Raw genomic sequence first — 10,275 nt, 5'->3', positions numbered from 1 at the left:
GGGGGGGGGGGGGGAGGGGAAAGGCTAGAAAATGGAAGTTGGCTCAGGGAGATCAAAACTTATTTATTAAGGACATTTTTAAAAGACTGGGCTCATAATGAAACTGTTTTCAGAAGTCAGTGAATTACTTAGTTCTGTAATTTAGATTTTAAAGCTTTTAGAATAGAGAAGTCCTTTCAGGAAATCATTCTAGCTCAAGTTAGAAACTGATCACTAAGATACAAGAAACACCTCACATTGTGTATCTGAAAGAAAAGATTTGTGAAAAGACTTTATTTTGAAAAGCTGTTGCTGTTACTGAAAAGTTTAATATATCTAAACTCCATGTGAAAATTTGAAGTTTGCTCATATTGACTTTAGATTCAGATTTCATAAGAGAAGTGTTACAAAGCAGACAAAATGAATAGGAGAATGGGGATAAGCACTTTTAAAAGATGTGCTGTATCCCTGAAATGTTTGTGTGTAACATTGTGAAAGAGATTGTTCAATTTGGTGACAAAAATTAATCATGGCAGTATTAGAGGAACTTGGTAATATGATACACACTGAACAGTTGTTTTGGAAGGCCTTTTTTTTCTGCCCCAGGTATTTGTCACAGCATTTAGAACATTTCCCATAAGTAGTATTTAAGAAGCTCTCAAATCCTTAGCAGTAATCAGCCTAGCAGGGTACTCAGAAGTGTCTGTACACTAATATATGCACCATAAGGTATCAAAAAGACAAATTAGAGTTCTTGTGTATAGCTGTATGGCTCACAGCCTGATTGGGATCATAGAAATGTGGCAGGATGGCTTGTCACTGATCTACTGGTGAGGATAGATTTGGGTAGTTCAGGACATACCGGCGAGGAAATGAGGAGTGGGACTGACAGTTAATCCTTGAGAGAGCTCTGCCTGGGGACGTATCCCAGACCAGCTGAGACTTTATAGATTAGGATTGGAAGGCAAATTTAAGAAGGTAGCATTGCAATGGATGTCTGCTATAGTTCTTCAGGTCAGAAACAGGTAGATGAGACCCTTTTTAGATACCTTGAGAAAGTGTTCTGCTAGCAGGCTGTTGTCCTTTTGGGGTTTTCATCCTCTGCAGAAGTATTTAGAAGAGTGAAACAGATGAGTGTAAGCAATCCAGGAAGTTTCTAGGACAGGTTAACAACAACTTAAAACAGGTGATCAAAGAAGCAAGATAGAAATGCCTTGTTGAGTCTGATAGTTGCAAAGATCTGGTCAGAAATGTGAAGCTTCCAAATAGAATTGCCTGTAGGAGTCATGAGATGGTGTAATCTGGGATTATGAAGGAAGGGAAGAAGGTAAACAGTAGGATTATAACCCTGTACTTCAGGAGATCAGACCATGTTTGACTGTTGTAGAACGGCGGGAGAAAAGCAAACGACCACACCTGTCATTGACATATGATCAGCTAATCTCATTTATTCCTTGGCTGCGCATACATTTATAATACGGATAATTAGCTCATACATATTGCAAAAGCGGAGCTCATCATTGGTTCCCAATTACATACCATCCCCAAGTATCTTTGCAACTTGTTGTTATCATCCTGAAAGTTACTCCCTTGCTGAGTTCACAAAACCATGGCTAGTTTCTCACCATCACAGGGCATCCTGTTGTTCTTGCTGTCCTTGCAGGTGGTATGGCTGCTTGTTTAGCTGCACTGTGTTTACAACCCTTCTCAGCTAACCAGCTTTAAATAACACTCTCTACATTTGACCAACCTGTTAGCTTTCTGAAACAATTGGCTTGGTGGACTAGGGGAGGACAGCATTGCATATTGTTTATTTTGAGGTCAACAAGGCTTTTAGCACTTTCTCCCATAAAATCCTTTATAGATAAACTGATGAAGTATGGGATAGATAAATGAACAGTGAAATGGAATAATAACTGGTTGAAGTTCATGGTTCAAGGGATTGGTATCAGCAGCGCAACATTCAGTTGCAGTCCTATTACTAGTGGTATAATGTTGGAGTCAATACTGGCATCAGTACTGACCAAAATGTTTTCATTAAAGATTCAGATGGTGGGACAGGGTGCATCCTCAACAAATTCACAGATGATAAACAATTGAGAGGAGTAGTTGACAGACTAGACTATGCATGTCCAACCTGAGGCCTGTGGGCTACATGCAGCCTGGCCAAGCCCATCCTGCCGTGCACCATCATGCCAGCATCTCTGCCTCTCCAAGTGGCCCAAAAAAGAAAAAGAAAAAAAAGCAACTGTGCTTTCCGATTTGCTAGAGGAATTTGAGAATAGTTGCCAAAAACTTATCAGTTTTGTAGTATATTTGCAACTCCATTTGCAGTTGACTTAATACCTGCAAGTTTTCACATGGAGTGCATGGAGCTGCAATCAGCTGTCCAACTTAAAGAAAAATCTGATGATGTCTCTTTACTAAACCTTTATAAGATCTGTCTTAACAAAGAAAAATGTCCTTTGCTTCACAATCACACCTTACTCATGAGATTGCTTTTTGGTAGTACATGCATTTGTTAGCAACTGGTGCCAGGGATAAAGTACAGAAATAGTAGAAGTTCATGAAAAATCTCTGATCAAAACCTTGCAACCACTTCCCTTGAACCAAACTGATGCATTAGTTTCACAGAAACAAGGCTGAATATCCCACAAAAAAAAACCAAAAAACAAACATCAGGAACAGATGCTGTTGGGATGGCAATGGAGGTTGAGCCTTCTCACCAGTATTCCCTTGCATTTTGTTGCTGTGTGACAAATGGCAGCAGAGGGGCAATTTGACTTGGAAGTACATATAATGCAAAGGTCATTGAATTCTTTCATGTGGAAAAAATGGGACCCAGTGACATTCTTTGATGCTTGTCCAAACAATGACAGTACAGTGAGGCAGTTGGTGGTACATTTCATCAGTGACAACAGTAAATCACCTCTGCTAGTGCATCTGGTTTTGTTTCTCTGGAAATAAACATGAGACATTATTTTCAGAGCAGTTTACATATATGTGGCTCAAGACAATTCCTCTTCACTCAGTGCAGCCCTGGTAAGCCAAAAGGTTGGACACCCATGGCCAAACTGCTTCTTCTGTCCATTCTGCCAGGGCTCTGGAAGAGATGGTTGATGTGGTTGCTGAGCTCCACTCCATCATATCTGAAAAATCCTGGCTGGCTGGTGAGGTCCCCAGAGACTGGAAAATTGGAAATATTATTCCCATTTTTAAGAAAGGGAGAAAGGAAGACCTGGGGAACTACAGGCTGGTGAGCCTCACCTCTGTGCCTAGGAAGATCATGAAGCAGATTCTCCTAGAAGCTATGCTAAGGCACATACAAGGCAAAGAGGTGATCTGAGACATACAGCATGGCTTCACCGAGGGCAGATCTTGTCTGACAAATCAGGTGGCCTTCTATGAAGGAGTGACGGCTTTGGTGGACAGGAGAAGGGTGATGGATATCATCTACCTGGACTTCTCCAAAGCTTTTGTCATGGTCCCTCACCACATCTTTCTGTCTAAATTGGAGAGGTGTGGATTTGAAGGATGGACTGTAAAATAGATTAGGAATTGACTGGCCGGATGCAGACAAATGCTTGTAATTAGTGGTGCTATGTCAGGGTGGAGGCCAGTCACAAATGGTGTCCCTGAGGGGTCAGATCTGGAACCTGTGCTCTTCAACATCTTCATCAGTGACATAAATGATAGCATTGAGTGCACCCTTGGCAAGTTTGCAGATGGCACCAAGCTGTGTGGTACTGCCAATACACTGGAAGGAAGGGAAGCCATCCAAAGGGACCCGGACAAACTGGAGAAGTGGGCCCATGTTAACCTAGTGAGGTTCAATAAGGCCAAGTGCAGGGTGCTGCACTTGGGTCAGGGCAGCCCCAGGTATTTATACAAACTGAGGTAAGATCTCCTTGAGAGCAGCCCTGCGGAGAGGGACCTGGGGGTCCTGGTGGATGAGAAGCTGGATATGAGCCATCAGTGTGCACTTGCAGCCCAGAAGGCCAGCTGTATTTTGGGATGCATTATAAAAGGGGTGGCCAGCAGGGAGAGGGAGGTGATTGTCCCCCCTCTGCTTGGCACTTGTGAGGCCCCATCTGGAGTGCTGAGTCCAGGCCTGGGGCACCCAAAATGGGAAGGACATGGAGCTCTTGGAGTGGGTCCAGAGGAGGGCAACTAAGATGAGCAACGGGCTGAAGCACCTCTCCTGTGAGGAAAAGTTAAGGGAATTGGGCTTGTTTAGTTTAGAGAAGAGAAGGCTCTGGGAAGACCACATTGCGGTCTTCCAGTGCTTGAAGGGAGCATATGAACAGGAGAGGTACAACTGTTTACAAGGATGGATAGTGATAGGACAAGGGGGAATGTTTTTAAACTGAGACTGGGTGGTCTGGGTGAGATATTAGGAGAAAGTTTTTCACACAGAGGGTGGTGGCACACTGGAACATGTTGCCCAAGGGAGGTTGCGGATCCCCCATCCCTGACGGCATTTAAGGCCAGGCTGGATATGGCTCTGGGCATCCTGGTCTAGTTGGTGGGGGAGGTTGAAGCTGGATGATCACTGTGGTCCTTTTCAACCCAGGCCGTTCTGTGATTCTATGATTGCTTGGAAATGAAGAGCTTTCAGTACTGAGCATATTGCTTAGCCCAAGTCCAGTTTGTACTGCAGTCCAAAGATAAAAGATGTGACATTGCTACTAACATAACTGTATGCATATTTCTAGTCTCATATTCCTGGTAATAACTCACAAGACCTTTAAATCATTCTTCTCTTTCTTGCCTTCTGTCATAAAATGAAAGCCTAAAAATGCTAACTAAGCAGGTCCAAATATGCTGCACTTCCATGTGTACATAAAAATTTGTAACATCTTGAGAGTTTAGCCCAGTAAATCACATATAACTTGTATTACTAACTTTGTTCTCAAAAACAGGACAGTCCTAAATCTTCCTTGCTATTAGAAGCTAGGGCAGTATAATTCTAGTAACATGCTACAAAATTGTCCATTAAAGTTTGTCTGCCAGGTGATGCAGTAGTCAGTTTGAATAAACCTGAGACTGATTCCACAAGTGTTACAATGTTTTGATTTGTTTCCTTCAAGTGTCTGGTTAAAGGTTGACTTGAGAAAAGTTCTGTCCTTAGACAAATACTGTATATGAATGGATCATGTCAGCAACACTCAGATTTCATGATTGCCAGACTGGGATCTGGATAATGAGACTTGTCAGCTCTATTGAATATGTAGCAGATACTTGCATTGAGCAGTTCTGAATGTTTCAGAAAAATAATTGAGCATTCAAAAGGCTTGTGGAACAGTTTCAGGTTTACTCTGGGCCTGGTTAAACCAAATCAGTATAATTGTTCTTCAGAGGATCATTTATTATGTGTTACCCATTTCACTTTACAAATAAAAACTATTTCAGAAATGGTGCAGAGCTCTCCATTAGGAGCAGTAGTCATAGAAAAGGTTTATGGAGAGTTTGGTTCCCGTAATCCTTTCTTTTCCTTCAGGAAAAAATAAAAAATGTTGCTTCCTGAAACTTGATTTCACTCCTTTCCTTCCTTTTTTCTTTCTTTTCCTTTGCCTTCCCTTTTTCTAGGGGAGGGGATGTGGGGGTGGAGATAGCATAGTAAACTGTACTCAGATGATAAGGAAGTCATTATTTAAATCTCCTAAGCAGATAAGATGGAAATACAGTATTGTGTAGGAGAGTGGACATGCAGCTTTTGTAACTAAAATCACTTAACCCATTTAAACAGGCCTCTGACTTAATCATCATGTCAAACCTACCCAAGGTATTGCTAATCAAATAAAACTGTACAATTGCTTTTCAGATGTGATACCATCTGTGAATTATTAGGCTCCCATGATGATCAAAATGAAGAAAAACTGCATGTGACTATCACCATAAAGATAAAGCCTATTTTCTTTTTGACTTCTTTTAAGGAATTTGCCTCAACTGTGTTAACCATAGTCTGATTACATTTTTAAGTAAAAGTGCAGAGACATTTACTCATACAAAAACAAAAGAGAAGAAAATAAAGATACTGGAAAACAACTCTGGAGCTCCACTAGAATACATGACTTCCATTTAAATAAAAAGTCTTGTTCCAGTACTATGAGTAGAATGCAGTGCTTTATAGAAGTTATTTCCTGTGTTTCTTCTCTGCGTTATTCATATGGAACATCTATCAACATGGGGTGCCTTGATGAAGTGGCACTTTTTAGGGGAACATTGCAGCTGTGTACAAATATGTTAAAAGATGCAAACTGAAGATGCAAACTGGACAAGTTGAACTGGAGTCTTGTCAAACAGTTCACCAGTCATGCCCCTGAAAAATGTAAGAATGCTATGTGTCCATGCAGAAGGCAGGGATATTTCTGTTTATGGGGTATTTTTACCTGATAGTAAAGTCAATCAGCTTTTTTTAGAATGAGGATCTGACTGCCACTGCTGTCAGAAACCACAAATGTCCGAGACAAGTACATCTGAGATTATTCCTGCTGAATCAGCTTTCAATATAATAAATCTATTAAACCAGTACCCTGAACACAGAGTCATTTTACAATACAATGGAAACTGCACTGCAAAGTATGCCTTTGACTTCAGTAAATTCTGAGCCCTTTTCCAATAATTGCTGTTAAATGAAGAATACAATTTTTTTTAATGACATCACCAGCAAATTAAAATACTATTGGAAAAGGAAAAGGGAAAGGGGGAGAGGAAGGGGGGAAGGGGGAAGGGGGAAGGGGGAAAGGGGGAAGGAAGGAAGGAAGGAAGGGGAGGAAGGGAAGGGAAGGGAAGGGAAGGGAAGGGAAGGGAAGGGAAGGGAAGGGAAGGGAAGGGAAAGAGGAAGGGGACAAGAGGGGAAGGAAATGAAAAGGAAAGGGAAAAGGAAAAGGAAAGGGAAAAGGAAAAGGAAAAAGAAAAGGAAAAGGAAAAGGCTGGTATTTAGTCAGATGAGGCAGTAAGCTGTTTTGACAATGTCATTATCCAGATTTTTGTATGTATCTTTCAGCTTCACTCAAGGTCTAATTCTTCTGTCACTCCGAAGGCTCAAAGACTAATAATTTTACAAGTCCTCCACAGATTATCCCAGTCCTGAAAGACATGAGAGCAATTTCAAACTGACTTCCAAATACAATCATGTAAACTGTGTGTCCTGTCTCAGAAAGAATAATCCACTACATTCACATATAAACAGAAGCCTTAAATATGCAACAGATGTTCCATTTTTTTTGTAAAGCTCTTGAATTCATTGACAGGCCTTTGGCTAAACTGATGAATTAATTTGTTCAGGGCAGATTTCATAAATCCTCTAATAATTCTTGCCCTTACACATCTTGACTTGATTTCTGAGATCTACAGCATGTGTTTTAAATGTTTTAACCTTTACTACTTTAATCAGGTAACATTTATTTCAGGACTAGATGATGATCGGTCACTGAAAGATATAGTTGACTGGGAAATAAAATCCAATTTGTCAGTTAAACAAATGTCTTCTACATCTGAATTAAGAAGAAATCAGTCTGTACTGCTGGACCCCTGAGATGCTTAGCGGTTTTGACGTCAGTCTCCTTTTCAAGTATACATAGTGCTGGATTGCTAAGTATTGCTGAATGCAGTACTGGTATGCAGAAAACCACTGTCACTGTGCATATTATTTAAAGCTGATTCTTTTGGGTTAGTTTCAATGTAAGTATTTAGCTTTATGCTGAGATTTATTTGTAACTTTTAAAGTTATACATATTTTTAATACTCTGAGGCTACCAATTTAAACAGGAATAAAACTAGTCAGAAAAACAAGTTTTGTTTAAGATACTTGCTTCATAGAGGTCTTTTTCTTTAGCAGCGCCTCTGACATAATTATATCAAATATTTCAAGGTTTCATTGACAGATACACAATGTGTATGTATAAAGTTTTTTTGTCTTTCATTGCTAGACAACTGACATGCTAGCTGTCCACTCAATAAATCTTTATATATTTTCTATAATGGACATCCAGAGGTACAAATCTGCAGTCTTTAAGATACGATAGGCATATATTACATGTACAGTAATTTTATTTCTGATGAAAACCTTTGACAGATCAAAAGGTCTTTTCTTTTTTCTCTTCCATAAGGTTTGTAACTATTTAGAATAGATGTTCCATGGACTTTTCTGAATCATAAAAAGCAGCCAAAAGTACACAACTAAGCATCTAGAAACAGGAGACCTAACAAAGCTTGTTCATTTTTCCATTGATAATTGTCCATCAAGTTCTTTCTTGACAGTTTCTCCTTTACAGTCAGAGGTCCTTTAAAGGCTGCAATCTGAAGAGGTCAATCAGAATCTTCTGATGTGTGCTTTATTTCATATATCATATTTGGCACAATGCTTCTAATCTAGAAATGCCTATATTTCAGAAATGAACTGCTTTTGTCTTATGCACTACAGGGAATGTCCTGCAGGGTGCATCTAGATTAGGTTTCCAGGGAATTGGGACTGATGCTAATGTTCTATCCACATTACAGTAAGAAGGCACCTTTGAATTGCTCTCCAGAAACAAATCTAGCCACTTGGGAATAATGCCTAGAGGAGTTTTCAAATTGTTATCAGACAATGTAGTCTAAATTGACTTCAGTATGTTGTAGAGACAACTCTGCAATTAAGCAATTGCTATGTTACCAAATTTGAAACATATTAATGCAAAATAGGTGATAGGATAAACCTGTTGCTGAAAACTGAATACAACATGTGCTGCAAGAATTTGTTAAATATACGTATAAATTGAAATATTTTACTTAACATTAACCATGTCTCCCATCACAGCATTTCTGATACTTAATTAGTAACATATTGCTGGAGACACTGAGGACAGCAAAGCATTTACAGCTAGGCAGCCAAGTGTGGGGAAGTTGAGTGAAAGAATTGTTTCAGAGAATAAAGAATTCTTAGAGCAACAAAGAATAAAAAAATCCTTTGATTCTTAGTTTCTCATTTCAAAACTCCAGATTCACATTGTTAAACTCAAACTCTAATATCATTTTTTTTTGTTGTGTATTACTTTCTAATAAAAATCTGAATTTAAGACAAACCTCAACAAACCCCAAAAGAAAGGCATGTTTAGCTGCAGAAATATGAATCTTCAATGAAATAGCATAATTCATGCCAGAAGGTGGTTAAAATAATTTCATACAAACACTGAAGTCATTTTCTTTATCAAATGCAGCGGATGTAGTCATTTGCAAAAATCCATAGTTCGTATTGGCAGTGATTGACTCAGTGCTCTTAGTTTTGAAATGACTGTTCCTCTAAGCAGAGAAGATGAAGTACTGTTTCAGTGTGCACAGCACTTTCAATGGAAATACAGTACCACAAGCAGCCACTGTCTTGTAACACAGACAGTTCATCTGACAAAACCAGCTAGTCTGCATGTATGAAAAGCTGAAAACCTTTGCAGTATTGTGATATATAAAGTATGATATCAAACAATACATTTAGACTAAAAATTACTGCAACAATTTGTCTAAGTGAATAGGGCAAGTTATACAATTCAGGTCCTCTGTTGTCAGTGCAGACTGTATATAACTGAGAAGAGTGTCTTTGTGTAGCTTTAAAGATAAAAGTGCCTGGAATCAAGCCTTTCAGTTTACCTTCAGTGACTAAGATTTAAATGAGTCAGTTTGGATATCAAAAAGCCAAATCAGCTGAGTGAGAGTGGGCTTTTGTATTTTTTTTTCCAGGTAGCTTTGCAGTTTGTATTGTGCTTTATCTTGTTGAAGAGATAACCGGACACTGCACACAAGCAAGCCAGTTTAAGAGCAGGTTGGATTTAGAATCCAATGTTAGCTGAAACTCTTAACTGCGTATGGTTACAGTTTAGGGTGCATAATTTCATATGCACCATAGCTGTAGCCTCTTAGGATGAGCAACAGCGCACAAATTGAGACCTGGAGAAAAGACTTGTCCATGTGGTTAGTTCCTGTATAGTCAAAATCCCGTATTCAAAAGAAAAAGCAATATTGTAACTTCTAATACATATATATATATAAAATAAATATAAAGCAGTTCAGACATCTAGGATGCCAATGTATAATATGATTTCACTTTTATTTCCTTCTCATCTTCCCTTTTCCCTATTTTCCTATCACTTCAGAAAAGATTCCAGAGGGCAGATAGGATTAGAGGCCTAACGGGTAAACTCCGGGCTTTCAAAAAAACCTGGAAGAAATACTAGAGCTGACACAGAAATACATTTGCATATTTTCTGATTCACAAAATTATTAATGTCCAAGCTTCCTACAGATGGAGCTACATTGCAG

Source organism: Coturnix japonica, chromosome Z (assembly GCF_001577835.2).
Source record: "Coturnix japonica isolate 7356 chromosome Z, Coturnix japonica 2.1, whole genome shotgun sequence".
Lineage (NCBI taxonomy): Eukaryota > Metazoa > Chordata > Aves > Galliformes > Phasianidae > Coturnix > Coturnix japonica.
This window is presented reverse-complemented; position numbering follows the sequence as displayed.